Source organism: Podarcis bocagei, assembly GCF_964188305.1.
Source record: "Podarcis bocagei genome assembly, chromosome: 9".
NCBI lineage: Eukaryota > Metazoa > Chordata > Lepidosauria > Squamata > Lacertidae > Podarcis > Podarcis bocagei.
This window is the reverse complement of record NC_138134.1, coordinates 50,333,954-50,360,970: the sequence shown is the minus strand read 5'-3', so window position 1 is coordinate 50,360,970 and position 27,017 is coordinate 50,333,954. Positions and strand designations below refer to the sequence as shown.

The following is a 27,017-nucleotide window of genomic DNA, read 5'->3' as shown; positions in this document are numbered from 1 at the left end:
CTCCTAGGTGACATGGGTGCTGTTAAGCACTGAGTACTCATGCATACTTCGTCCATTTTCCTCCCTTCTCCTTTTACGTGGCCCCGGGCACTGGCAACCCACACTATGCCACTGAGCCTCTTGGGCTTGCCAATCAGAAGGTCAACAATTCAAATCCCAGCGACAGGGTGAGCTCCCGTTGTTCGGTCCCAGCTCCTGCCAACCTAGCAGTTCAAAAGCATGCCAGTGCAAGTAGATAAATAGGTACCGCCGCAGCAGGAAGGTAAACAGCATTTCCGTGTGCTCTGGTTTCCGTCACAGTGTTTCATTGTGCCAGAAGCGGTTTAGTCATGCTGGCCACATGACCCGGAAAGCTGTCTGTGGACAAACGTCGGCTCCGTCTGCCTGAAAGCAAGACGTACGCCACAACCCTATAGTTGCCTTTGACTGGACTTAACCATCCAGGGGTCCTTTACCTTTGACCTTACCTAAAAGCCAAATGAAGCTACTACTAAGTGATAGTGTCAGAATGTAATGTGTCAGGATGCAATCAGAATATGGCTGTTAGTGAGACTACAATCAACCTCATGATAGTGCTTGGTGGTAGTGTTGGGGTTGCCTGATATTTTGTCTGTGCTTTATTTGGGGTATTCTGCCTGTTGTTTGGTGGGGGCTTGTGAGCATCACCAGTTTTTTCTTTTGTGAAATGGGTGTTTTGTGGTGCTCATAACTGTTTCTTAGATTTCCCAATGCGCTTCCAGAGTCAAAAAGTTTGGGGACCCCTGCTCTAACTTATCCAGGGTGGAACTGTAGAGAGAGGGGATAAAATTGTGTTCATTAAATAGACCTTTTATTGTGGCAGAGATTCCATCCAAATTTGTTGTAGTTGGCCATCAGCCATCTACAATGAACAGTGCAAGTGGTTTCTTGTAGGAACCTGGGAGACTCTATATAGTCACAGAAGCTGTGCAACTGCATGGAGTTGTATGCAGAAGTAATTGAGATCATAGTTAATACGGATGTAGTGCTTTACATATTTTTGCAAGAGAAAGATGTGAGCAAAATACAAAATACAAAAGGAATGCAAGTAAAATCCAAATACGAACTGATCACCTTCTCATTTGAAAGCACTGATACCCTAAAATCCCATTTGCTTCTAAGGAGCAAAGGAAAGGAAAGCATGAAACTTCCAAACAGAGAGAGCTAGAATTATCCTTGACTTTGTCCTGTCAAATGTTAAGTCAAACAGGAATCAGGGAGGGTTTCTTTTCTTATTTTTGGCAAGCATTTCCCTTGCTTCCTATGGTGTGGAAATGGGCAATAAATAGCAGGGTATCTTATGGCATCATTCCAGGCCTCCCGGCTACCGGTGTTGGCAAGGAAATGGCTCTCCTTTTCTTCTTCCTTGTTTTTAGAGTGTTGCGTTTTCCTGAGGTGGAGGGAAGGTCTGTCATTATCAGGGAGAGAGTCAAACCACAGCGGCTGGCTTCTGCTGAACTCCTGTTGCCCTGCCAAACGGGAGGAAGCCATAACCATATTATTCACACCACTCGTGGTTTTTCTCTGAAAGTGAGACTTCCTTTAAATTACAGCACATGCACTCACATGCACACATGTGCACAAAATGCAAAATTGTGGTCTTCCTCATAAAAGCAGTTGTTGTTTTTTTTAAAAAAAGAGAGGCCAATGCTTTCAAAACATCTTCAAATCTTCCACATGACTAGAAATGCTGTCTTGCAATTCAGTTTGGAACAGTAACAGTATTGCTCTTGAACTGCATACTGAAAGCAGAAGTCCCCAAGGACAAGAGGCAAAAAACTTTCCTCTGTTTATCATCCCATAAAAGTGATCCTCCTGCAGCTGTATTCTGGGCTTTCTTCAACAACAGGCTTCCTCTTGCTTCCACAGAGCTGAAAATCTCTGTAAAATTAGCTTGCTTTCCTTCTCAATATTTTGTGCAAACCCTTTGGAGTCGCATCAAACCCACACTTCTTTGGCATAGACTTCTTCCCCTTCCATCCCCCAGTATATCTTGGATCTCAAAAACTAGAATTATGTTCATATGTCAGGTGTGGGTATCTGGTATTTTTGAGGGTGGAACAAAAAGCCATAGATTGTACATGTGGCTGAGGCCTTGATGTGAACATTTAGCAGAAACTGGTATGTGATATGATTTGAGCTCTGTGAAAACTCTACAAGACTTGTGGTAGTTTTCTGTTTCCCTATGCTTATTTCCTCAGGCAAATGAATGGTCCAGAGCACATTTTTGTATTATGTTAAAATCCTAATGAAATACACCCAGGGATTCTGCCTTCCTCCTCAGCAGCAAGCTGCAGGAATCATATGCGAGCAGGAGCTGTCTTTGCCATTCATGGTATTGTAGTGGAAGTCTCTGCCATTGTGCCCCCTTGTGCAAATTAATTGAAACAAACTATGTAGTTTATTGTTCAAAACTCACATATACGTACATTAGTAACAGATATGACCTCTGCTATTTTTAAGCAGCATTGGACGCAGTTTGGCGTAGAGTCTACTAGTTTCTAACAGTCACTGTTGATTTTGGATCCCTGTACCACACATGAATCAGCACCTGAATGAGCTTTTCCATAGCATGGAGGCGACTTTTGCATATACAGTGGTACCTCGGGTTAAGTACTTAATTCGCTCCGGAGGTCCGTTCTTAAGCTGAAACTGTTCTTAACCTGAAGCACCACTTTAGCTAATGGAGCCTCCTGCTGCTGCCGCGCCGCCAGAGCACGATTTCTGTTCTTATCCCAAAGCAAAGTTCTTAACCTGAAGCACTATTTCTGGGTTAGCGGATTCTGTAACCTGAAGCGTATGTAACCTGAAGCATATGAAATCTGAGGTACCACTGTGGCGCACAAATTCTCAATGGGATTTACATCCGGGGAATTCCCTGGCCAATCAAGTACCTGTCTTTGCTGCTTTGTCATGAATTTCTTCACCACTTTTGAGGTGTGACAGGTGGCTAGGTCCTGCTGCAATATCACAGTACTGTCAGGATACCTCTTTTCCAGCTCTGGAATAATTCTCTTTCGTAGAACCTCAATATATTGTGGCGAGCGCATCATTCGTTCTATTGCCTGAAGGCTTCCGACACCATAATGATCAATTGACTTTTGGTGTTTGTTTTGAGAACAGGATTACAAGTAAGATAGAAAACATGCTTTGTTTCAATTAATTTGCACAAGGGTGTACCTCCTGCTTTTCCATCGTCACTAACCACACATCTCCACACACTTGTGATAATCTCACTTCTGTGGACCCACTAGTTAGATGTGGATTTTCCTAGCTGGGGTACAAACTCCACCATGTACTTCCTGGCTTATGTTCTGGGTGGAGCTGATAGATTGACACCCTTTCACCCAATCACAGAATTGTAGAGTTGGAAGGGACCCCAAGCCCTGAAAGAGAAATTAGAACCAGCCCTGAAAAAAGAATGGATTCAAAACAGAAGAAGAAAGCACCAAACCTTACCTTTAAAATGCTTAGTCCATCATGACTGGGATAGCTCAGTTGGTACAACATGAGACTCTCAGGGTTGTGAGTTTGACTTCCACATTGGGCCAAAGGATTCTTGCATTGTGGGGGGTTGGACTAGATGATCCTTGAAGTCGCTTCTGACTCCATGACCATAAGGCCAGAGCTCACCCAGAAAATTGGGTTTTTATTGATAAAGCAAAAGGCAAACTGCAGAATGAGTTGCTGAATTTACCTCAGAGGAAAGGGAAGGGAGCTATGATACCACAATCAGCTTCAGTATTTTGGGGAGTGGGATGGGGGAGCACTAGAAGCTGACAAGGGAGGGATTCAGAATATGTACACACTAACTTGCTTGCAGTGAAAAAAATGCTATTTTCCTCAGTCCAGGGTTCTCTTCTCTCATTCTCAATATGAGAGGAGGAAGAGAGTATTCTGGGCAGAGTAGAGACCAGCAGGAACCCTCTTAACAATTTGAAGGAAGTGGAACTGCACACCTATAGAGGAAAATAAAAACCGGGGTGGTGCTTGAAGGGAGATTTCTAAGTGAACAAAAGGGGAAGGCAATTATTTGTGATTTTATAAATAGAAAGACATCTGACTCTGGATTTTCAGTGTTAATTGGAAGGTCTTGAAAAAACTGAAGGCTGCCACTAAGTGAAAGGGGTTGTCCTGATACATTGGGATACAGAGGACTTAACTTTTCCCACATCCAACAGCACCTTAGCTGAAGGCCAGGATACTTACCTTTCACTATCAATAGAGGGTGGTGACTGGTCCTGCAAACAGACCTTGTTCTGGCTTGCCAACTCCTGACAGTTAGTTGTTACAGGCAAGATGTATACCTGAGAGACAAGTTGAAGGTATGTGAGCGAAACCAAGGGGAACTGGTGCTCTCAGGTGACCCAGGATTGCTTGCTACTTTGTCATTGGACAACTTATGGACAGTCCAGCTGCTCACCATATGAACGGATAAAAACATTGAGGATGCCAAGAGGCTTATTGTGGCCATGATGTCACTATGCATATATAGTATCATTATTTCAATTATTTCAGTTAATTATTGTAGAATTGGAAAACAGATTACGTAGCTGCTCCAGACCCTTACTATCCTAAACCACAATATCTGTTTTCAGTTCAGACATGATAAAGTATCAACACTGCACATTATATTTGTTCAAAACAATGCACTATTAATGTTCCCATGTTTGAAAGCATACTTACTGGGGCTTTATTCTTCCTTTCAAATCCTTCCTCTCCCTTGTTAAGCACATATTTCTAAAACTGAAGGTAGACTGAGGTCTGTTTGTGCAAAATTCTGCCTTAATAAAAAGAATGAAAAACATCATCATAAACTTTTGATGTACTAGCCAAAGACCATGACCTCATCAAAGAACATCAACATCTACATGAACTACATGTATATCTTGATGGGTTTTGGTATGTTTTACTGTTAATTTTAATTGTTTTTTTACGTTTTAAATTGTTAACTGTTTCTTATTGACAATTTTCGTATTTATTGTAAACTGCTTATAAGTTTTACTGCTATGAAACGGTACATGAATTTTGGTAAATGAAGCAAACAAATATACAAAGCAAGTTTAAAATGAGTTATTCACACAGCTCCTGAAAAAGAACAGCCCAGAAGAATGATGACTAAGTGGTGGCAACCCTAATGTCACACAATATTCAGGATAAAAGGGAACAGAGTAGAGACATACACCAGATCATAAAAGAATGCAGTTTTGCTTTGACATGGTGACAAAGAGAGACATGAACTGCCCCCTATATTTAAATTTAAATATGGTAAGGAAGTGAACCCTATTAAAAAAGATTAGTCAAACATCAAGGCTGCCTTCCTTCCTCCAACTCTGTTGCCCTGATCCCACAAGAGAGATTGATGAATGAAAGTAGCTTTCTGTGTACTTTGTCTACACCGATGTACAGATCTCTGTCTTCGTTGCAATACTCATCTACTGAATTGACTGGATGAATGTTTGGATAACAATGTTAACCATGTCTAGAACTATCCACATGGCTGATGAGGTTGAAGCTATTTCTCCATTTGACTCCTGCCTGTAGTCTAGACTCTTACTTGAGGTCAGTGGTTGCAGCTATGTAATTCAAAAACATTGGGACTTAATGGTCTTATGGGATACCCCCGTCTTTAGATTGTACCTCGATGTGTTAAGTCTGCTTTGCTGCATTGGGGGCCTTCCTGCTCATTGTATTGGACATCGATCCCAAAGTCCCGGCCTGATGGTACCACCATTTGTGTCACTAACTTGCAGACTTGCCAGGAACCATTGCTTCTAGACAGTATATGTCTTTGTTTTTCTGTTAAACCAAATACTTCTTTGCTACAAACCTTTGCAATGTTGCCTCTGCTACAGTTATCTCTTCACCAACCTGGTGGAAAGCTTCTGCAGCTTTAGTTCTGAATTTAATAGGCCTACATATTGTTCAGAAAGTCACTGACAGACTCTCCAAGTGTCCCTATTTCCCAGGGATGTCCCTGATTTAGAGAAGCCATCCTGGTTTCTGATTTGATCCCAGAATGTCCCACTTTTCCTTAGGACCATCCCTGTTTTCATTAGAGAAATGTTGGAGGAGGGCAATCTGAAGGCAATCCTGTATAGGGAAGGTTTTCTTAAATGTTTAATTACATTTTTATATACAGTGGTACCTCGGGTTACATATGCTTCAGGTTACAGACTCCGCTAACCCAGAAATATTTCCTCAGCTTAAGAACTTTGTTTCAGGATGAGAACAGAAATCGCACGGTGGTGGTGCAGCGGCAGCGGGAAGCCCCATTAGCTAAAGTGTTGCTTCAGGTTAAGAACAGTTTCAGGTTAAGAATGGACCTCCGGAATGAATTAAGTTCTTAACCCGAGGTACCACTGTACAGTATGTTGGAAGATGCCCAGAGTGGCTGGGGCAACCCAGTAAGATGGGTGGGATATTATGTAAAATTATCATTATGGAATGGGACGTCCCTATTTTCATCAGAGAAATGTTGGAAGGTATGCACTAATGAGTGCTGACTTGCACCCTCAGTTCTTTCTACCTAAAGCAAAGTACACTCTCTGCTTTTAAGGCTGAGGGTATAAAAGTGCCTTCAGCTTGCTAGGATGGTTTGTTTTAATTAGTGTCTTTCATTAAACTAATACTTTTTGTTCTTCAAATCCCTCTAATTTCATGTACACATCTTCTCTCATAGCAGAGTTTGCTGCTGTAAGATTATATCGGTGAATTAAAACTGCTATCTCTTGGCACTTACCAACAATGAGCCCCATTATATTCTAGGTATACATTTCACATAAAGTGCCCTGCTCTTTAGACTGTGTTAAGGACAAGGTTTAATAGTCTCAGGTACTTAATTATCATCCTAATCCCTTGTATAATAGCCTTTCTGAGTGTGTAAATTGCTTGTTATAACAAAGTATGCACTGTACATACTGAAATATTTCTATCAAAGGCCTATTTATGACAGTAGGTTGCTTGATTTATAATCAGATTGTCTCAAATGCCTTGAAAGGTGGAAAATCCTTATTTAATTTTTGAGAGGCTCATAATGGACTAAGGTATGGCATTTCCTGAGCTGTAAAGCACATTTAATGCAAGTCCACTGGGTGTACATAATCAGTCCTATTATACAAGAGACCTTCGCTGAATGTATGTTATCTAGATCATGGGTGCTGAAGCAGATGCACTCTTGCTAAATGATGTTTCTCAACAGACATGGCTGTGTGTAAATATTAGGTAGCCTTGGATACCATTATATCTGATCTTTCTGAGAACTATGACAATCCGCTGGTAGTAATTACCTGGCCTTTTTCAAGAGGACATAGGGAAGAAAATACAATGGAAGTATGATCACACAGAAATCCAGGGCCATCTTTAAATGCAAATTGTGACCCTCAGTCACCTAGACCTGCTCACTATGTGGTATCTGTGAAATGGTGCAATAGTGCTTGTGAAAATTTATGTCAGCACCCATGAAAAGTTTGCACTCCTACTAAGTACTATTTTGCTAGAAAAAGAGGTGCCAGAACTCACCATGAATGACTCCCTTGTTTTCTTAAAATGGAAGTGGTGCCTACCTGAGAGGTGTTGGAACTGAGTTGCAATGAGTTCCACTGGGGAAAAAATCCCTGTCTTTGAAAGAAGTAGGAAGGGAATTTCTCCTTCCCATATGTGTAATCATCGTCATCATCATCATCATCAACTTAGGTTCATAATATACAGCTAATATGATAACACAGGAGTCCCTGCCTGGCCCATTAGGAAGTCTGTTGGGGCCTAATCCTGAATTAAGCCTAAAATGCTTTCAGATTTTAACTTTATTTAAGCGGTGCAAGCATACTTATGTACAGGTGTTTCTCATGATGGATTGGCTATGGCTTTGGGTTGATCTATTTCTGCTTGAGGGAATACACGAGCTGGTGGAACCAGATGGCAACCAAATGTGATAGCTGGCTGGTGCAATCATATTGTTGCCATCTGTCCGGAAGGACCCAGTTTCAACATACTTTAGGCCCTGTAGCAGGAACACATCAACGGAAAATCTTGAGCTACAGTCAAGAGCTACTTGAACCCCCACCCCCCACAACAAAATTGGCACGGGATCTTCCTGCTTAATTCCTGTTTTGCAGAAAATCCCTGTGTTACAAGGCACAAATGACCTCATGTCCCCTCCTCCCACTTCCTGCAATTGAAGTGACAGCAGCGGAAGGTGGAGACATGTCTTATGTATCATGGTACATGGCGAAGGATTTGCACTGTGATTGTTTGAAGCCCTGCCATCTGCCTTTAATTTTGCAAGGCCTGCCAATCTCATTAGATTTCATGCTCTGAATGTTTGCACTTGCACAAAAGCTGTCCAAACAAAGCTAAATCTTTGTCACCAGTATCTATTCGTGGCATTGACTGAGAACATATGAAACAGATCGGTGCTAGGCTTGAGTGAAGTACAAGAATCAACCACTGCAAAATAATAACAATAACATTTTGGCTAAACTAGGGATAATGGTGCATGTTAGGGTGTTAGACAAAAACCAGAGTTTGCATGTATTTGCATATTAACATGTATTTGTTTGGGTTAGTGCTTAAGAGTATCAGACAAGGACTAGGTTCACAAAACATCAACTTCGCTATAGAACTTATTGAGTGTCCACAAGCCAGTTACTATTTAGTAGGCTAACCTATCTCACAGTGTTATTGCAAGGATAAAATGGTGTTTACCCGAGAGAGAGAACCATATACACCACCTTGAATTATTTGGGAAAAGAGAAGAGTGCCACAAATAAATACTTTAATTGTGTGTATGGCTTTCCTCTTAGTAATTTTAGAGGGGCCTCATTCAGGAATTTCATATTAGTCTTTCAGAAAACTAGAAAAGTTGTTACAAGGGTGTGAGGGTTCTGTGAGGGGAATAAGGGTCTTAGCATACTTAAGAAACTGCTCCCAGGATTCTTTGGGGGAAGCCATGACTATTTAAAGTGGTATCATAGTGCTTTGAATGTGTGTGATGTGAAAGTAGTCTATGTTCAGAATGTGAAATACACCATGAAACCTAATGTGAAACAAAACTTCCAGGATGCACTTGGCTGTTCTGTGCACCCCCAATGCTGTTGTTTCCCTACCCGTCCATATATTTTAAACACATTTTTATTTCTGCTTCAGTAATATGGATTCACTCCTAGCTCTTCAGCCTCAGGTTTCTTCACCTTCTCGCCATGCTGTTGTTTGCATTCCCTTCAACTTGCAGTGACTCACTTTGAACCGTCTAGTTCACCCAGAAAGATAATTGCCTATTTCCACTTTAGTGCCCCAGTCCTCCTCCCCCTTTCTCTTGATTTAAAATGACCTGTCAGTTACTGTTTATCTGATGTTCCAAACATCCTGGCCCACTTTCTTTCCTCTGTGCTTCATTCAATTTTCTTTCTGGGTTCTGCAAGATGTTTCAGTTGTCATTTTTTTCCTGTTTCTCCTGTCACGAGCATTTTGATGTCAGCTCCAGCAAGCTGTCTGCTTGGTTTCGTTTATAGGTGTTTTGGTGCTGAATTAGTACTTTCTAGAAAGTCCAGTGTAGTATGCCATCATTAAGTGACAACATATGAGGTGCCAGCCCTTTGGCAGACTGTAAATGACCGGCTGGAAGATTTAGATGAATGAGGTGAAGTCAAGGAAAACTTAACATTTTAGTTACTCATTAAGTGATAGGTGAAGAAAATGCAAGTACTATTTTTAAGGCCTGGGTAGCGTAAACCAAAATGCTGGGTCGTTTTGTGTGTGCTTAAACTAGTGTTTTAGATATTTGTTGCAACATCTAACAAGTAAAATGTAAAATGAGAGCCAGTGTTGTGGTGTAATGGTTAGACCAGGACCTGGGAGGTCAGCCTTCAGCTATGAAGTTTTCACTTCAGTCAATTGCTATCTCTCAGTATAGCCTACCTTTCATGGTTGTTGTGAGGAAGAAATGGGTAGAAGAAACATGTTTATGCCACCTTGAGATCCTGTGGCACAAGGGAAACTTGGTATTCTCATTTCCATCTGTACACATATATCTTAAACGGATTTCCATCCGTCAAGATATATGTGTAATTTGCTGATACACAGTAAAGTTCTATATACCCATGGACATGGGTATAATAAGGTCATATCAGCTGGGCATTTGACACTGTGAGCGAGGGCTGAGACTTGCAGCCAGTAAAAGGTGTGGTTGGATTTCTTGGGCTGTTGGTGGTGAAAGGCTTGGGAGCACCATCACAATCATAAACCTACAGCACAGTCAAAATTATACACTTTTCAGCAGTCTACATCAGTGTGGTGCCCACCAGAAGTTTTGGAGTACAATTCCCATCAACATGCATAGAAAGATGCAAGGGAAGACGTATGGATATACATGTTAGATCCAAAAATATGTGGAAGGAAATATATAGCACACACACAGTGGGGTAGCAAAAAAGGTCCCTGAATACCATTTCTGAACACATTACATTTTACCTGTTGGATGCCATATCAACAGTTTATTTCATGGTTAGTGAAAATTACTCTTAAAAAAAAAACCCACACAAACTTTTTATCCCACCCTTCCAGTGAGTTCAGTTTTCCCTATGTTAAAGATAGCTAGGTGGACCAAAAGAGACAACATTAAATAATAACATCTAGATAGAACATAGAAATGTATACAGTGGTACCTCGGTGTATGAACAGTCCTGTTTATGAACTATTCAGTTTACGAACTCCGCAGAACCGAAAGTAGTGTTCTGGTTTGCGAACTTTACCTCCATTTACGAATGGAAGCCAAATGGTGGAAGGGCACCGGTGGCGGGAGGCCTCATTAGGGAAAACATGCCTCGGTTTAAGAACGGTTTTGGTTTAAGAACGGACTTCCGGAACGGATTAAGTTCATAAAACGAGGTACCACTGTATGTATATTTGTACATGTCCATTTATTTGTGTCGCTTTCTGTGTGTCCAGCTATGCTTAAAATAATATGGGGGATGCTGAGATATAGCTGGGATAAAACCAACTTAGCCTGGAATAAAAGGCAGAGCAACATTCCAAAGTCCAGAGAATGGTGGAAAGCAGCAGAAAATTGTACAAATGTGTTGCGGTTGCCTGCATACCTACATATTGCATACCTGCAATGCACAAGCTTTCAAAGCTACGGCATAGGGATCCATGTCAAGGTTACACAAATGGTTCTACTTACATTCCCCCATTAGGATGTTTGCAATTGTCTTTCATTTGGCAGGCCTGTGTGCACCTGGTTTAATAATAAGACAGTGCTAGGCAAAAGTCTATATAACAGTGTGCACTTAGGGCTGAGATATAGTAAGTGGCTTGCTTCAAAATCAAGCTGTCTTCTGGCAGGAAAAGATTAGGGAGGGTGGAAAGAACAAAAGTTTTAGGGAACACAAGAAAGGCAAGCCTCTGCCTGCTAATTTTCTCCTACAGCATATTTGAAGGTGGTTTAATAGTTTAACCCCCAAATGATAGATGGTCTTTAATGCTGCCCTGAGTTAGTATTTATAGCCTTGTCCTTTCAACAGCACCACCAGGAATTTAATAAACGATTTGCACAGATTTCTCAGGTTTCTTTAGTTTCCCATTGAAACCAAGCCAGGTTGCCCAAGCCACAACATTTAGATATGGATCCAAAGATCCCTATAAGACTATGACTTTATAAAAAAATAAATCTGAGGTTTTGGTCTGAACTTTTTTAAAAAAACCTGCACACAGTTTAGAAGCAGATGTAAATGTCCCCAAGTTCATTTATAATCCTTGTTTTTTAGCTCAACGTATTTCTAAACTAAACAGAAGGGGCGGGCGGGAAATGCCCTGTTCATCTGTCAGTTTCCACTAGGCCTTTGCGAGAGTCTATCATTCTGTCACTTGGCATTAATATTGTATCATCATGTCTCACCAATAAAATGTAAAGGAATATCAGCTGACAACAAAGCTTTACGAGTAATTAGAAAAGAAGCAAAAATTCATTTCGGCTTGAAAACAAGAACGCAGCAGCAGCTGCATGAATGCCACAGGGTAGGGAGTTTCAACAAGATGGAGCCAAGCGAGGGGACTGGATGGCTCGAGGGGGTTGATAATGTGATACAGATCCCTTTTGCCTGCAGGCCACAGATTGAAATGCATCTCATATTTGTAATGGCTGGAAGCCATGATCATCTGGATTTAACAACCTTTGTGGTCTCAGTCCAATTCTTAGTGTACAAGTCTATACTTCATTGGGGAAAAAAAAGCTGTCACAAGCAACTGACAGCAAGATATGGATAGTGAATAAAACAGAGTTTCGTTTTCAAGCAGGCGAACCAAAGTGTTCGGCCAAACCATGACCTTTGTTCTGATACCAAAGCAGATTGCCATCTCATTTGAAATCCAGGCTTACAGGCTCAGTTTAGAAGTGATCAAAATAGGCAAAACCAGCACTTTTCTTCTAGAGTACCCCCAGGGGAAAAAAAGCACGGAGCAAAAAGTAAACACGTGTAAAGCAGTCCATGCAGCCGCCATCTCATTTAGATACAGTATATGCAATGCATTGCTTGGCTAATATACACAGTATTAACCAGGAATGAGAGTGCATGTGTGACAGATAGCTCTGCTTGCTAACATTAGCAGTAAGCACATATTAGGCAAGAGAGTGGTCATGTGAACTTCTCAAAAGAATAGATGCTTTGCTGTGACCAGTGTCACATTTAAACCTAGCTTGTCCCACCTTTCCTTTTCCCCTTCCCCCCCTTTTAAAAGTCTAGAGGCTAGTTTTTCACCAAGCTTCATCGTGGGTGAATGTATTAAAATCCACTGATTTCTTCAGGCCATGGTAAAACCATATGAGTTTAATATATATAAATGGATCGTTGGCAAAGCTCACAGCCTGCCTGTCAGCCATGGTTGCTGAGCAGGTTTTTTTCTTTTTCGTGTGGTTCGTGCAAGAGCTTCCGTGGTTCAATGGCAGTGCTTAATGGATGGACCCAAAGTGTGGAAGAGTGGCTAACAATTTCTCTCCAGACAGTTCTGAACACTCACAAGTGTACATACTTGGTTGTCTTCTAAACATCTGCTACAAAATCGACATTTACATCGACAGCCAGATGTTGAGCTTTGTAATCACAAGCAGTAAGATGAGGCTACACGGTCTGCATCCAACGCACTTTGTTAATTGAGCATGACTTATATGTTCATCAATTACTCATCTATTCAAGGTCTCCCCCCTTCTTTATTTTGTTGCTCTGGGCTTGTTTTCCACATTCCTGAGCTCTGTCTCTCTGGGAACCATCATCCCTCCACCTGCTGGAGCTATGCAACTACAGTATATGGTGTAGTACTTAAGATCGGGTTTTAGAGAGAAAGTAATTCCAAAGCTGCTTGACTCCTCACTGCCAACTCCAAATGTTTTTTCCATCCTGAAATATTATTTTTCAGTTTTCACGGCAAGGAAATTGAATATGATTAGCTTTGCAGTACAGATTAGCTGAAAAATTCCAATGTTGCAGTGCGGATGGAATTGGATAGTAGCATTAGGGGGCAACTCATGAAAATAAATTTACTCCTATGTGTTTGTTATATTTTAAGAAAAACTTATGGGAGGTGATCAATGATTGGCTTTTAATTGTAGGTTTAAACTAGAACATGAAAATTTCTTTACCCACCGTATATGATCCTCTTTCAGCTAACACAGAAAATAATTAAAATACCATTATTTCTGTCCAGTGCTTAAAGTCAGAAAGATTTCTTCATTTCCCCCTAAATTACATGTCTATTATGTTCTCATTTATTTATTTTAACCTCCACAGAATTTATTTATTTTTGACATCTACATGCCACCGAATTACAAAAGTTTTCTGAGTGGCCTAACCACTTAGAAAACTAAATAAATCAGTTTAGTTTAGTTCAAAAATTAAAGCCATGAAAACAACACAGCATAAAAGCAGTACAGAAGGATAAAAACATCACAAAATACCGCAAACAAAAACCTTAAGTCTAAAAACTAAAATATATGGATAGAAAGTTTTTAAGCATAGTCATCTGGAAAAAAAGGGAAACTGCAACTTTGAAACTGTTGAGCTTTACTGATATTGTGTTACCAATTACTATTATGAAACTTTCTTTTATTTGAAAATGGAAAGGTTCTGTGGAAAAATATAACAATACAGGTTTTTCTGCTCCACATTGTTGATGATTGAGCCTGCCTGGTACCTACCAGGGATCAGGGTTCTTGGGTACTTCCTGAGGGCTCTGGGGCTCAGAAGGGCCCATGACTGGGCAGCCTGATTTTGCCAACCCATACTGCTGCCACCTGTCACTCCCTTCATCTCTATCCTAGACATGATGGGTGATAGAGACTTGGGTTTGTTTCAAGTGGTTTGAGGTTTGGTTTCAAGTCCTAGAGATGAACCACTGTTTGTAAGCAATCATCTTGTCTTATTCACCCTGTTCCTGTTCATGGCGGTATTTCCAAACGCAAGGTGGTTCTTTTAATGAGATTCAGAAGCAATACAAACACAAGTGAGTGAGAAGATTAAAGATTTTATTCTAAACGGCAAGCGTTATATACGGTACATTACCAAGCAAGCACTTCGATCTGCCAATAGGAAGCCCTCAAGAAGTGGTGAAGTGACCCCTAGGTAGTCACAGGTTGCATGAGCTTCTGGCCATGAGTTTGTACATGAGCTTCTGAGCTATGCCCCTAAACCACCTGATTTATAGACTATTGATAGCTAGCCTGTATGGCTTGCCCAACTGCCTATGTTCAGGTTATTCATTAGTCACCCTCTTCCCAATGCTTCTGCATCAAAGAAGGAAGATACCCAGCACTATTACTTTCTTCCACCATATTATACATTAAAGGCTGCTCTCAGCCATCAAAGAACTTTAACAAGAGATAGAGAAAGGAAGTAAACAGAAGCAGGAAGAGATGACCATGTCAGATGACTTATCTCCTTGAAGTACAAATATCTTCCGGAAAGATTGCCCCTACAGTGTTGAAACATTGGCCTGAAATGGATTCTGATGACCTATGGATCCATTCACACTGGTCATACCTTCATAATGCAGGGCCCATGAAGAATTAGTACATGGCACTTTAAAAGCTACCAGATTAATTGTGACACCAGCGTTCATAGTCTGAAGCCCTCTTAGCCCTCTTAAAAGCATTTTAAAAAAAGTTTTCTCATATAATACAAATAGGGACATCAATGGGCCTAGTGTGATATAGGGTCTCATTTGCATGAAGAAGGTTCAGCTATAACTGCAAGAGAGCAACTGTTTTTTTGCAAAAGCCAGGATGTGGAAGTGTTATTATGTTGTGACAGTGGTGGGGAGTGATATGAAGAAATAATTCCTGGCAAAAATGAATTGCATCAATAATCCAGAGCAGTTTGACCTTAAAACTCACATTTTTAAGGAGTGGAGATGGGTGCCTCATTCCTCACAAGCGGTGCTAAAAGTGTTTTATTTGCTTAGTATTTTCAAGAAGAGTTATGTGTGCTTACAGTTCCCTTGCTAATGGAAGAAGCTTCAGTTCCTGTATGCCGTTTTTACACAGTTGTGCTAGATTTATTGTTGAGTTCAGCTTGCAATTGGCACGCAGAGCATATCTGGTTGTACTCATATCCAGATGGAAACTTCTTGCCCAGCCTCCAATGGTTTGTTCACCTCTCCCCCTCCCCCCTTGCTTCCTCTCCCTTTATTGTTTTCTAAGACATGAACAATATGTCTGAAAGAGGCTTGAAAACACAGATTCCTTCCACCAGCTGACTTCTGGCTTCAAACTAGGGGAGATTCTTGAGGCTCTTCAGAAAGCTACAGCCGCTGAACATTTGCACTCTTCTCCCAGAGAAAGAGACAAACCCTTCTAATGGTATAAAGCATCCATCCACACACAATCTAATTTATTGTCTTGTTATGGAATAAATGGTTCCCTCATGTGAAGAAACAGAAAGGCTCCAGGAATGGCCTTCCTTGCAGTTTCTACCTCTGCAGCATAGATCTCCTCATTCCTGCATCAATGACTTACATGGCAAATAACTCTATAGCTAGAACTGCTTTAAATGTGACAAGGGAATTAGAGTTGCTGTGAACATAACAAAAGGGCATGGCTGGTTCAGACTGGCAGCCCATCTAGCCCAGAATCCTGTTTTCATAGTTACCAAACAGAGGATTATGGGAATACTGCATGCAGGACATGAGTGCAACAGTGTCCTCCCATTAGCGTACCCCATCGACTGGCATTTTTTATAGAGGCATCAATAGCCTTATCTTCCTTTTTATTAATTAATTAATTAATTAATTAACTTTTAAAGCTGGCCATATTGGTGACCATCACTACATCTGGTAGTAGTGGGTTCCATTGTTAACATAATAACATAAGAAGAGCCTGATGGATCAGGCCAAAGACCAAATCTCTTGGCTTGATGGTACATTTCCTGATCTGTGACATACACTTTAGCCAAGCACCTATAATTGTGGCTTTGAATAATCCCCACTATGTCCCAACATGCAAGAGGGAACAATAACAGGAATAGGGGGGGGGGGGATGGATTTCAGTCATATCACTGGTTCTATATTTTTTGTTGGTGCCAGGAGAGTTTAATTTCTCTGAGGTCTTTCATCTCAGTATTTCTTATTCTGATTCTCACCCCATTGCAGGGATTCGAACTGCTGACCTTCTGATCAGCAAGCCTAAGAGGCTCAGTGGTTTAGACCACAGCGCCAACTGCATTCTGTGAGGTAGAAGCCATTATTGCAGGGTGGTTTCAGGTTCTGCAGAAATGACCTTTTTTGAGATAAACATAGCACTTGTGTACTTTTTAATGAAAACTGAGTCCTTGTGTACTTTGTGGTTTTATATTTTGATTTTATTCTGTGAACCACCCTGAGACCTCTGGGTATAGGGCAGTATATAAATTCAATTACTAATAATAATTAATAGAACATATTTGAATGTTCTGTCTATATCCACCTGCATAAGTAGCTGAGGCTTCAAACATAAGATCGTTTTGATCCCCCCATAGAAATATGGTCTTGTGAATCCACTTGTCCTTGTATGTCTGATGCCATATGCTTGAAACCTGTTTGTGGAGTGTATGTGTGTGTATGTGTGTAGATATATATCAAACACACACACACACACACACAGGCATTGTGCTGCATTTTTATGTGACACGATGATGCAAACTCTACAGTTTGGCTTGTTGGAACATGATATCTGTGTCAACACTGTATTCTTGGTTGCCATAACACCAGGAAAAATAATACGGAATGCCAAATATTAATATAGCTGTAGCTTTGGGGAATGGGAGCCTTTCTAAATGGCTTGAAGCTATGTCACACTATAATCCTTGGAAATAAAATGTGAACATAATTGCTGAATGCCGACTGGATCTGTGCCTGCTCTGGTCTTCAGCCATTCTGTGCTAAAGCATTGTCTCTTAACATTGTGCAGCTATTTTTTGTTTCTTTATCCACCCACCCCCTCAGCATTTTCTTATTCACATAAAATAAGGAAATAAACATGGCTTAAGCCAGTATGAAAGAGCTGAAAGATGGATTAGCTGTGGTTCTGCGTGTATAGGACTTTTGCATAACTTACAACCACTAATAGGTTAAAGGTAGAATGAAGATTGTGAGCTGCCCTGTTAAGAGGTGTCTGCAGCAATGGGAGGGTTTCTGACAGGGTCCTTTCCCTTCTCTAAGCCTAGTTTGTGCTTTCCCAGCTTCAGGGAGAAGGTGGGAGAAGGTGGGAGGGTTCTAGGACCCTGCCAGAGCCCCTGCCTCCCAAAGCTCAGTGCCTCACTTACCCAGCTTTGGGAAGGCAGCACAAGGGCTGGGTTTGGGGTCAAATTTTGACCTTGTTCCCCAACCTCCCACGTGATAAGGCAGTGTGCAGCTTGCAGGTCCTGCTTCAAAGTACTCTTGTGGCCCACTTGATATGAAAAGTTCGGTCACCCTGTTCTAAACCACCTTGTGCTGGTGGAATATATCACAAAGACAGTGGGAGGCATCATGTCGGCGCATGCACACACACCCCAGTGATGGTCTGCGGCACCAGACACCTGTGGTTATGGGGGCAAGCCTGCACCGCTGTTAGGAGGAATCCTCCAATGATTTCTGAAAGCAATCATAACTTCCCATTATGATGGGCTTTATGTCTTTAGAAGAGGTGGTGAAGTTAAAAAATTTCCATGGAAATCAATGGACAGTCATTGAGGTTTGCTCCCACTTGTTTCCTTTCTGCCTCCAAAGATGCTACAGAGCATAGGATTCTGAGTAACTCTGCAGCCAACCGCAACACCTCCTGCAGTATTGTCATTTCCTCACAAGCAAGCAAGCAGCTCACACTGTTGTCTGCTGTGAGCTTCCTATTACACCTTTTATTTTCCTTTTATTTGCAGTCCAAATAATTTAGAAGGCAAAGCACTCCATACCTACTCTGAAGATCAGGTCATCTTCAATGGGGTTCTCTTTCCTTTTGCCAGTGCTGTACATACTAGCTGGTCCTTTCACAGCTTTCTGCTTCACGTGGCCACTGCCAGGAGACTTCATACGCCTCTTAACTCCTTCGGTGGTGGGGGACACATCGGCCTACCTGATTACCTTGAGTTTGAATGGGCTGCCCCTGATATGCTGATCATAGAGTCTCAAGGAAAGGGTAAAGTCCCCTTCTTTCTGGACAGTATACAAAAATTCATCAGTGCCATTTTTATTGTCAAGTATTTCTCCATCCGCCACACTCCCATCAGGGAGTGTGGTGTCCACTCTTTCAGCTTGCATAATGCTGGTTCCCATCACAGACTGAGCAATGTGTGCAGTGATGTGGAATTTGTCTGCATGGAGGTGTTATTTCCACAGACAAAGATTTGAACCCTTCTCTTGGCGGACTTCTAGGTTCTCCATGCAAGCCACCTATGCTCATTGCAGTGGCAATAGGCCTGGCCTGGTTCACACCGTAGCTGCTGAACTTGATAAGATGCACCTGAGGGCAGCTCTCAGTCCAGCGTGAGCCTCAGGCACTTCCACATCCATTCCTGTTTCCCTAATGAGTGCACTTGGCTGATTCCCATTCAGAATCCAGCTAATTCCCACTTAAATTGCTTCCAGAAATATCAGTGTTTTTCTAACGGGCCACAAGGGAGACTCTGAACTCAAATAAATGCAGAACCAGCTAGTTCATTTGTGATTAGTTACAAAATGTGCCAATCATGAACATGTGGATCTCACCCACTTGTCTGAGTATCACAACAACTGTCTAAAATATTGGTTCTGAATGATGCCGTTCTGAAATTTGAATATGTGCGTGTGTGCTCTGCTTTGTTTTCTATGCACAACAAACAGGTGTCCTTCCCTACATGTGCAATACCTCTTGGATCAAAACAGTAGGACCAGTTTATGCTTTTCTTAGAAAACAGAGATAGGAGGGTGTGGGAAGAGTCAGTTAAAACTGCGATCCATCCCAATGGCAGTGATCATTATAAAAAGCTCAAACTAGTTCAAGAGATCTGAACGCAAGAGAATGCTGGTGAGAAATTGGTGAATATATTCTGTTTGTGTTTTCTTCTTCCTTTCACATTAACGAAACAAAATCTGCCTGAAAGAAGGATCTTCGCTTCTTATCTGCATCTACTAAATCTTTTATTTCACCTGAAGCCATATAATCTTCTGATAGTCCTTTCCTGAGCAATCACTTGTTTGGTTGTAAACAGAGGATTAAGGTGAGGAATAAGGAACAGGAAGAACTCTTAGAAATGGTGCCAGCACTAGACTTTGATGAATCCTGTGCAAAGAAATGTGGAGCCCAAAGAAGCCCAGCTGCCTGGAGAGGAAGGACTTGTCTGCCTAATTACTGATGGAGACTTGTTATTAGGAAAAGGGATGCTCAGGCTTCAGATAGCCCTTCCACTATACTACACACTTTATATTCACTAGAAGGGATTCTGGGTTTACAGGCACTGGTGAAATGCTTCTGCTCCTTTGGGAGATGCAGACACACGATGACCCAACACTAACATTTTTACATTATAACTGAGTGCTGTTATGAATAATAATAATAATAATAATAATAATAATAATAATAATAATAATTATTTATTTATACCCCGCCCATCTGGCTGGGCCTCCCCAGCCACTCTGGGCGGCTTCCATAAAAACCAAAAATACAGTAAAATATCACACGTTAAAAACTTCTGCCACCAGTGGTTAGGCAACATCATCAAATACGCTTTGTGCTATACCACTTTGAGGTGTACGAGCTGTTAGGGGCGGGCAGTACATCTAATGGGGGACACATCTTGGTTATAGTGAAGATGTGCAGAGTTGTGATAGGTTGAATAATCGAATCAAAGAACTGTTGGAAGGGACCCTGAGGATCAGCTAGCCCAACCCCCAGCAATGCAGGAATCTCAACTAAAACATCCATGACAGGTGACCATCCAACCTCTGCTTAGAAACCTCCAAGGAAGGAGATCTCACAACCTCCCGAGGGAGACCATTCCGCTGTCAAACAGTTCCTACTGCCAGAAAGTTCTTCCTGGTATTTAGTTGGAATCGGATTTCTTATAACTTAAATCCATTGGTTTGGGTCCTACCCTCAGTGGCAGAGCTTCATGCTCTGGCACCGGGGGGTGGAGAGCAGGCGGGAGCGGGGCTGGTGCCTGCCTGCAGGGGCATGGCAAGCCGACTGCAGGGGTGTGGTGCTCAGCGTAGGTGGAGGGACAGCCGCGATGGCGCCCCACGGGGATCGCATTGCCGGGGGCGGTGTGCTCCTCCCACACTCCTCTTCCTCCGCCAGTTCCTATCCTCCAGTGTAGGAGAAAGCTAGCTCCATCTTCCATGTGACAGGCCTTTAGATATTTGAAGATGGCTATCACATCTCCTCTCAGTCTAATATTTACCAGGCTAAACCTACCCAATTCCTGCAACTGTTCCTCATAAGGCTTGGTTTCCTGATCCTTGAGCATCTTGGTTGCCCTCCTCTGCGCAAGTTCCAGCTTGTCAATATCCTTCTTAAATTGTGGCTCCCAGAACTGGACACAGTACTCCAGGTGTGGTCTGACCAAGGTAGAATAGAGCGAGACTATGACTTCCCTTGATCAGGACACTATACTTCTCTTGATGCAGCCTAGTTTTTTAATCGGAATGAATGCTCGATATGCAGTGGGCATTTTATAGCCTTCCCACAAAATTTGTACAAAGAAATCAGGATGAGCACTCAATAAACAGGTCATCTTGGAAGTGGCCCTAGTCATTTCTAGGCTGCATTCACACAGCAGTTTATTCCATTTCCTTGACGTTTCTCAAACTGTCAATTTCCACATTATATTTCAGTTTCTGCATGATATGCAAGCAGCTTCCAGAAAGCTGGTGGAATATAGTGGAAGGTCAGTGCTCATTTCTGGGTTAATTACTTCCAGAAAAAAATCTGTTTGCAATCAGGAAAATCGAACACAGTATTTCCCATGTCTGAATGCACCCACCCCTAGATAAACATACTTATGATTGTCATTAATTTTTGTTTTTGTAATTGGTAAAAAACTAAAACAACCTCTTTCCCCCATGTTGTGGTCATAATTTATCATAAATTGCTATTTTTCTATTGAAAAAAAAGGAAGTTCTCTTTACTGGAACTTAATTCTATATAAGTACACTTTGAAGTTCCTGATATTGGTAGCTCAGAACTTTCCTTTCCTCACATTTTCCTGCTGTGGTGATATGACAGCACATTCAGAGCAGTCAGAAATGAAACCTGGCTTTTTGGAAGAAGCACAGAAATCCTTTTCCGCTAACTGTACTCCTCCCCAGCTTCCAAACAGAGCAGCTGCAAAGAATATTAAGCATATCCACTAACTCTGAAAAGAACCCAAATGGTAAAAACAATATGCCTTTATTTTGTTTAGCATCTTCCATCTGAACTATACTTTCAAGGGCTTTGCAAGAGTTAAACAATCTAAAAATCCTGCATGGTATGAATTACAGGGGGAGGGGGGAATGATGACATTTTAAAGAAAAGGATATTGTACAAGTATATATTACGAACTTGTATGGCCAGTAACAGATGGCAGCAGAAATGAGAAGCCTGACAGCAAAGGAAAAATGGTAGAATGGAGATCTGTAAATAAATAGAGAATTAGTGAGATGATAAAGGGGATCATTGTTGGCATGAGCTGTAATGGTGATAAATTTTGCAACTATGTTGGTTAGTTATAGAGAGCAAGTGGATTCTAAAGGATCAGGGAAATGGAACAGATGAGGTCCATTATTGATATACAGCTCAATAATGAACAAAATAGTAATAATTGCTCTGTGTTGTTGTTGTCTAATCACAGTTAGACATTGCTGCTGTGATTCTCCTAGGATCTTAAACAAACTTAAAGCAAAGAGCTAAAATCTTATAGATCGCCTAGATTGCCTCTGTTCTGATCAGTTGGACATTGCATTTACTGCTGGATTGTGTTCTAGTGCACAATGACCCGTCTAAGCTCTTCCTTCCTTTTAAAAGTTATCTCTTTTAAAATCACTCTTCTAGAATTTCAGTGGCAATCTGGCTCTTTTCACTTGGGTTTCTATGCCTGGCTGGCACCCAGTCCCCAAATCTGTACACGATGCTCTTTTCCTGAGAGAAGCATAGATAAAGCTGGAACCTTGTTGCAGCAAGCAATTTGCTGTTATATGTGCACTGCATTGCATAGCTGAAATGGTCTGCAGAGCTCCTCTTGAAGAGGAGCTAGCCTTTTCCCTCGATGCAGATGTGCAATAAGAACAAGAACAAGACTTAATCCTGTTACTAACATTCAGAAGAACTCGCAATCTTAAGAACATCAGAAGAGCTCCTGGATCAGAAAATTGGCCCATCTACAGTTCGGCATCCTGTTCTCACAAAGACCAACCTGTGAGAAACCTGTAAGTAGAATTTGAGCATGAGAGCACTTGTGGTGTAGTGGTTAAGAGCAATAGACTCATAATCTGGGGAACCGGGTTCGCGTCTCCGCTCCTCCACATGCAGCTGCTGGGTGACCTTGGGCTAGTCACACTTCTTTGAAGTCTCTCAGTTTCACTCACCTCACAGAGTGTTTGTTGTGGGGGAGGGATGGAAAAGGAGATTGTTAGCCGCTTTGAGACTCCTTAGGGTAGTGATAAAGCGGGATATCAAATCCAAACTCTTCTTCTTCTTCTTCTTCTCTTCTCCTGTGGAACCTTATATGCCCTGCTTCTTCTATTTTCTTTAATGAGGACCAAAACCCTCTTACTGACTCTTCTGTTTTCACTGGCAAGTGGCAATATAACCAATATAAGGTATGGATCACAGCTATTCTTTTTGACCAGCTTTCACAAAAGGAACATTTGAGAAAATTATAATTGCCAAATCAGAAGTTAATTGTTTGAGAAGCAGCATGAACTTCACTGCTAAAGCGGTTTAATATACAAGTTTCTGAGAACCAGTATAAGGCCTGTAATTTAATATGTCATCAATAGTTCATGTATAAATGAGCTGAGGTCTTGGCACTGTACAGACCATGAGTATCATCCAGCCATCATTGCCTCTCAATTGCTTTCCCTGCCTAGCTTATTCTTACCCTTGACGAGTCCCTGAAGCCAGTAAAACTTGATCAGCCATTTCAGTTCACTTGAGGCCCTCAATGTCACAGTGGATTTTGCATTTTACCCTTCTTGGCTGTGGTCAGCTCAGCTGTTTGGATGCCACAGCCTGTGATGTCATAGAGAGCTTTGGATCTCCTGGCCAGGCCCTCTCAGAGGTCGAGAGCGGCTTGGGCCACTTCCACATTATGAGCCACCTTGCCATAATAGATTTTTTTTTAATGACACACTCATAAAAGATATATTGTTATTAACATTTAGGAACATAATACATACTTTAATATGGCAAAATCTATATCAGATAAGAAAAAAGTTATTTTTTTTTACCAGATCGCATCTCTTGTTTGCTTACATTGGTAGCTCTGAGCTGAGGGTGCGTCACATCTTGGTCTGACGGGCATCCGATCTTGTATTGCATTGTAACATTGTAAGCACAGTATTATTATAATAATAATTATGTATAAAATTTGTATATTGCCCTATCCCGCAGATCTCAGGTTGGTTCATAACTGTGCCTATGATTCTACCACCTGCATTTATGCCAATGCAGAACTTGTCTGAGACCCGGGTGGGAGTCTTCTTAGTATAAAGTTATACACATAATAATAATAATAATAAATAATTTATTATTTATACCCCGCCCATCTGGCTGAGTTTCCCACTCTGGGTGGCTCCCAACCGAGTGTTAAAAAAAATACAGCATTAAATATTAAAAACTTCCCTAAACAGGGCTGCCTTCATATGTCTTTTAAAGATAAGATAGCTGCTTATTTCCTTCACATCTGAAGGGAGGGTGTTCCACAGGGTGGGTGCCACTACCGAGAAGGCCCTCTGTCTGGTTCCCTGTAACCTCACCTCTCGCAATGAGGGAACCGCCAGAAGGCCCTCGGTGCTGGATCTCAGTGTCTGGGCTGAATGATGGGTGTGGAGACGCTCCTTCAGGTATACAGGACTGAGGCAGTTTAGGGCTTTAAAGGTCAGCACCAACACTTTGAATTGTGCTTGGAAACATACTGGGAGCCAATGCGGATCTCTCAGGATCAGTTTTATGTGGTCCCGGTGGCCACTCCCAGTCACCAGTCTAGCTGCCGCATTCTGGATTAATTGCAATTTCTGGGTCACCTTCAAAGGTAGCCCCACATAGAGTGCATTGCAGTAGTCCAAGCGTGAGATAACTAGAGCATGCACCACTCTGGTGAGACAGTCTGCGGGCAGGTAGGGACTTAGCCTGCGTACCAGGTGGAGCTGGTAGACAGCTGCCCTGGACTGGACACAGAGTTAACCTGCGCCTCCATGGACAGCTGTGAGTCCAAAACGAAAAAGCATCTAGTCCCTGGTGTGGCTCCCCAATCAGTTTAGCCCTCTGAGGCCTGGAACAAGGGTACCTGGCTGCCACACACCCTGCATGGGTCTGCCTGCACATATGATACAGAGATAGCTTGGGAAAGACAAAAAAGTCTGTGCTTCGTTAAAGATTCTTTCCATTCTACTTAGACTAGAATTCAAATTCAGGGGTGTAAGTCAGTTGTGTCTATGAATTTCAGTGGAACTACTCTGAGTAGCAATAAAACTGGATGCAAGTATTTTATGGCAAACAGTTGTATGGGCCTGCTCCACTCAAATTCCAACTTCTGGGGCAGAAAGAATTTCCCCCAAGTTTTTACACCAAGATCATATTCTCATGACGACATTGTGGTTGACATACCAGGCCAGCGTGTAAGAAAACACGCTTCATGCAAATGGGACTACGAGATGGTGGAGAGAGCGGGAGCACACATGAATAGGGAAGCCTCCACAGCTAAAGCCAAGTCTGTATTGTGCAAGAGCGGTGATGGCTCAAGGAGGTACACTTGAAGTGCTTCGACTGCTGGGTAGCACTCTCTGTTTCATGATTTATGATGCAAATCACAGCCTCTCTGGCTGCTCTTGAAAGCATGCAATTATGTTGGTTTGCTTCCTGTTGTGTTCGGTGGCCTTTGTCATAAGGACGAAGCAATGGAATTTCAGTAGCTAACATGCTCAGTGAATGGCAGCATTGTGCTGTGCAGCTCTGACCTTTTCAATATTCCACCGTTCAAACATGAGTTGTCTCTTTGCAGTCTCGGCAGCCTCCGGGAAGAGCAAGGTTACAGGAAAATGCAGAATACTGAAAAGAGAAATAATAGTATGATTCATTGTCTCAAAGCCACAAACTGTGCCTGTATTGTCTAGAGTCTTCTTTCAGTGGATGAAGCAAAATTAAACCACGGCCTCTTATGCCAGGGTTAGCCCTAGGCACCCGGGCACCCCAGCTGACCCTTGGCAATCCAAGCCCAGCTGTTTGACATGCCATCTCATTTCTCGGTTTCTAGCTGGTCATGCCTGTTTCTTTTCCTGCTTTCGGACACGCTGCTAGCTTCAGACCTGACCTGCCAAATGAGGATCCTGTTTTGCTATTGGCTAGCCATGAGGAATTAATTTAGTCAACTTTTGCATCCGTTTCTGGGCCTGCACTTGGGACACATTCCCTGTTTATCCAGTGAGTGGGTTAATGTTCCTCTGTAGCTAAAGGAATCATTCAGGCAGCAACTCTCAGCTGCTTCAGAAATCTTATGAAGGCTTATATTTTTGCTCAGCCTTTCCCTATAGGATTCGACCCAATTTTTCATGTCCGAAGCTTCTGATTTTCTGTTTTACTTGCTTTCATATGCTGCTATATTGCGTTTTTATGGGTTTCAGATAGTGTTCTTGTTTTAGCGATATATTGTTTGTCTTTTAGACAAACGATTTCTGAAGTATTCTGAAGTATTAAGCGGTATATAAACACCTTTAAAAATAAAAGGAAATAAACGAATGTCTCGAATAAAATGTCAGAAGAAGCTTTCGGTAGCCATGGAAGTTGGGCTGCAGGACTGAAATGTTTTTTCTTCCTCTGTATGTCTCAGGTTCCAAGGAAGGAGGCAGATGATAGGGAAAGATTATAGACACTGCCAGAGCCCACAAGGGAAAGCCTGCTTCCTCTCTGCATCTCTTTATATTTCCCCAGCTTTCCAGGGAACCAGAGACACTCTGCCTATTAAGCACACCGGCTTCACCTTTTTCCCTCACCCAGCTGGCCAATTAGGCCTCGCTGCCTGATTGCTGGCAGTGACATTATCAAGTGGCTGCTGTTGAGTCCCCCTGCAATGCAGGAAGAGCCTGCAGGAGCATATGGTCATGGGAGGGGGGGGAAAGAGAAGGGCTTGTTAATTCTTGCTTGCCAGACACACTGTAAAAGCTGCCGATCTAAGGCTGGGCAGACGACTTGGGTCTGGTTTGAATGTGACACTTCCCACATTGTTAGACACTGTTGTGGGGCTCAAGGTGTAATGTTGTGCCCCAGGAAGCTGCCTGATATGGAGTCAGTCCAAACAGGTCCATCCAACTCAGTTAGATTGTCTCTG

At 42.0% G+C, this 27,017-nt stretch overlaps 1 long non-coding RNA gene across 1 annotated transcript in view; it reads left to right on the top strand.

Annotated features, from left to right (window-relative positions):
- LOC308594783 overlaps positions 1-27,017 on the top strand; it is a 146,693-nt gene that overhangs the window by 53,313 nt on the left and 66,363 nt on the right. The gene's annotated exons all lie outside the window — the stretch shown is intronic.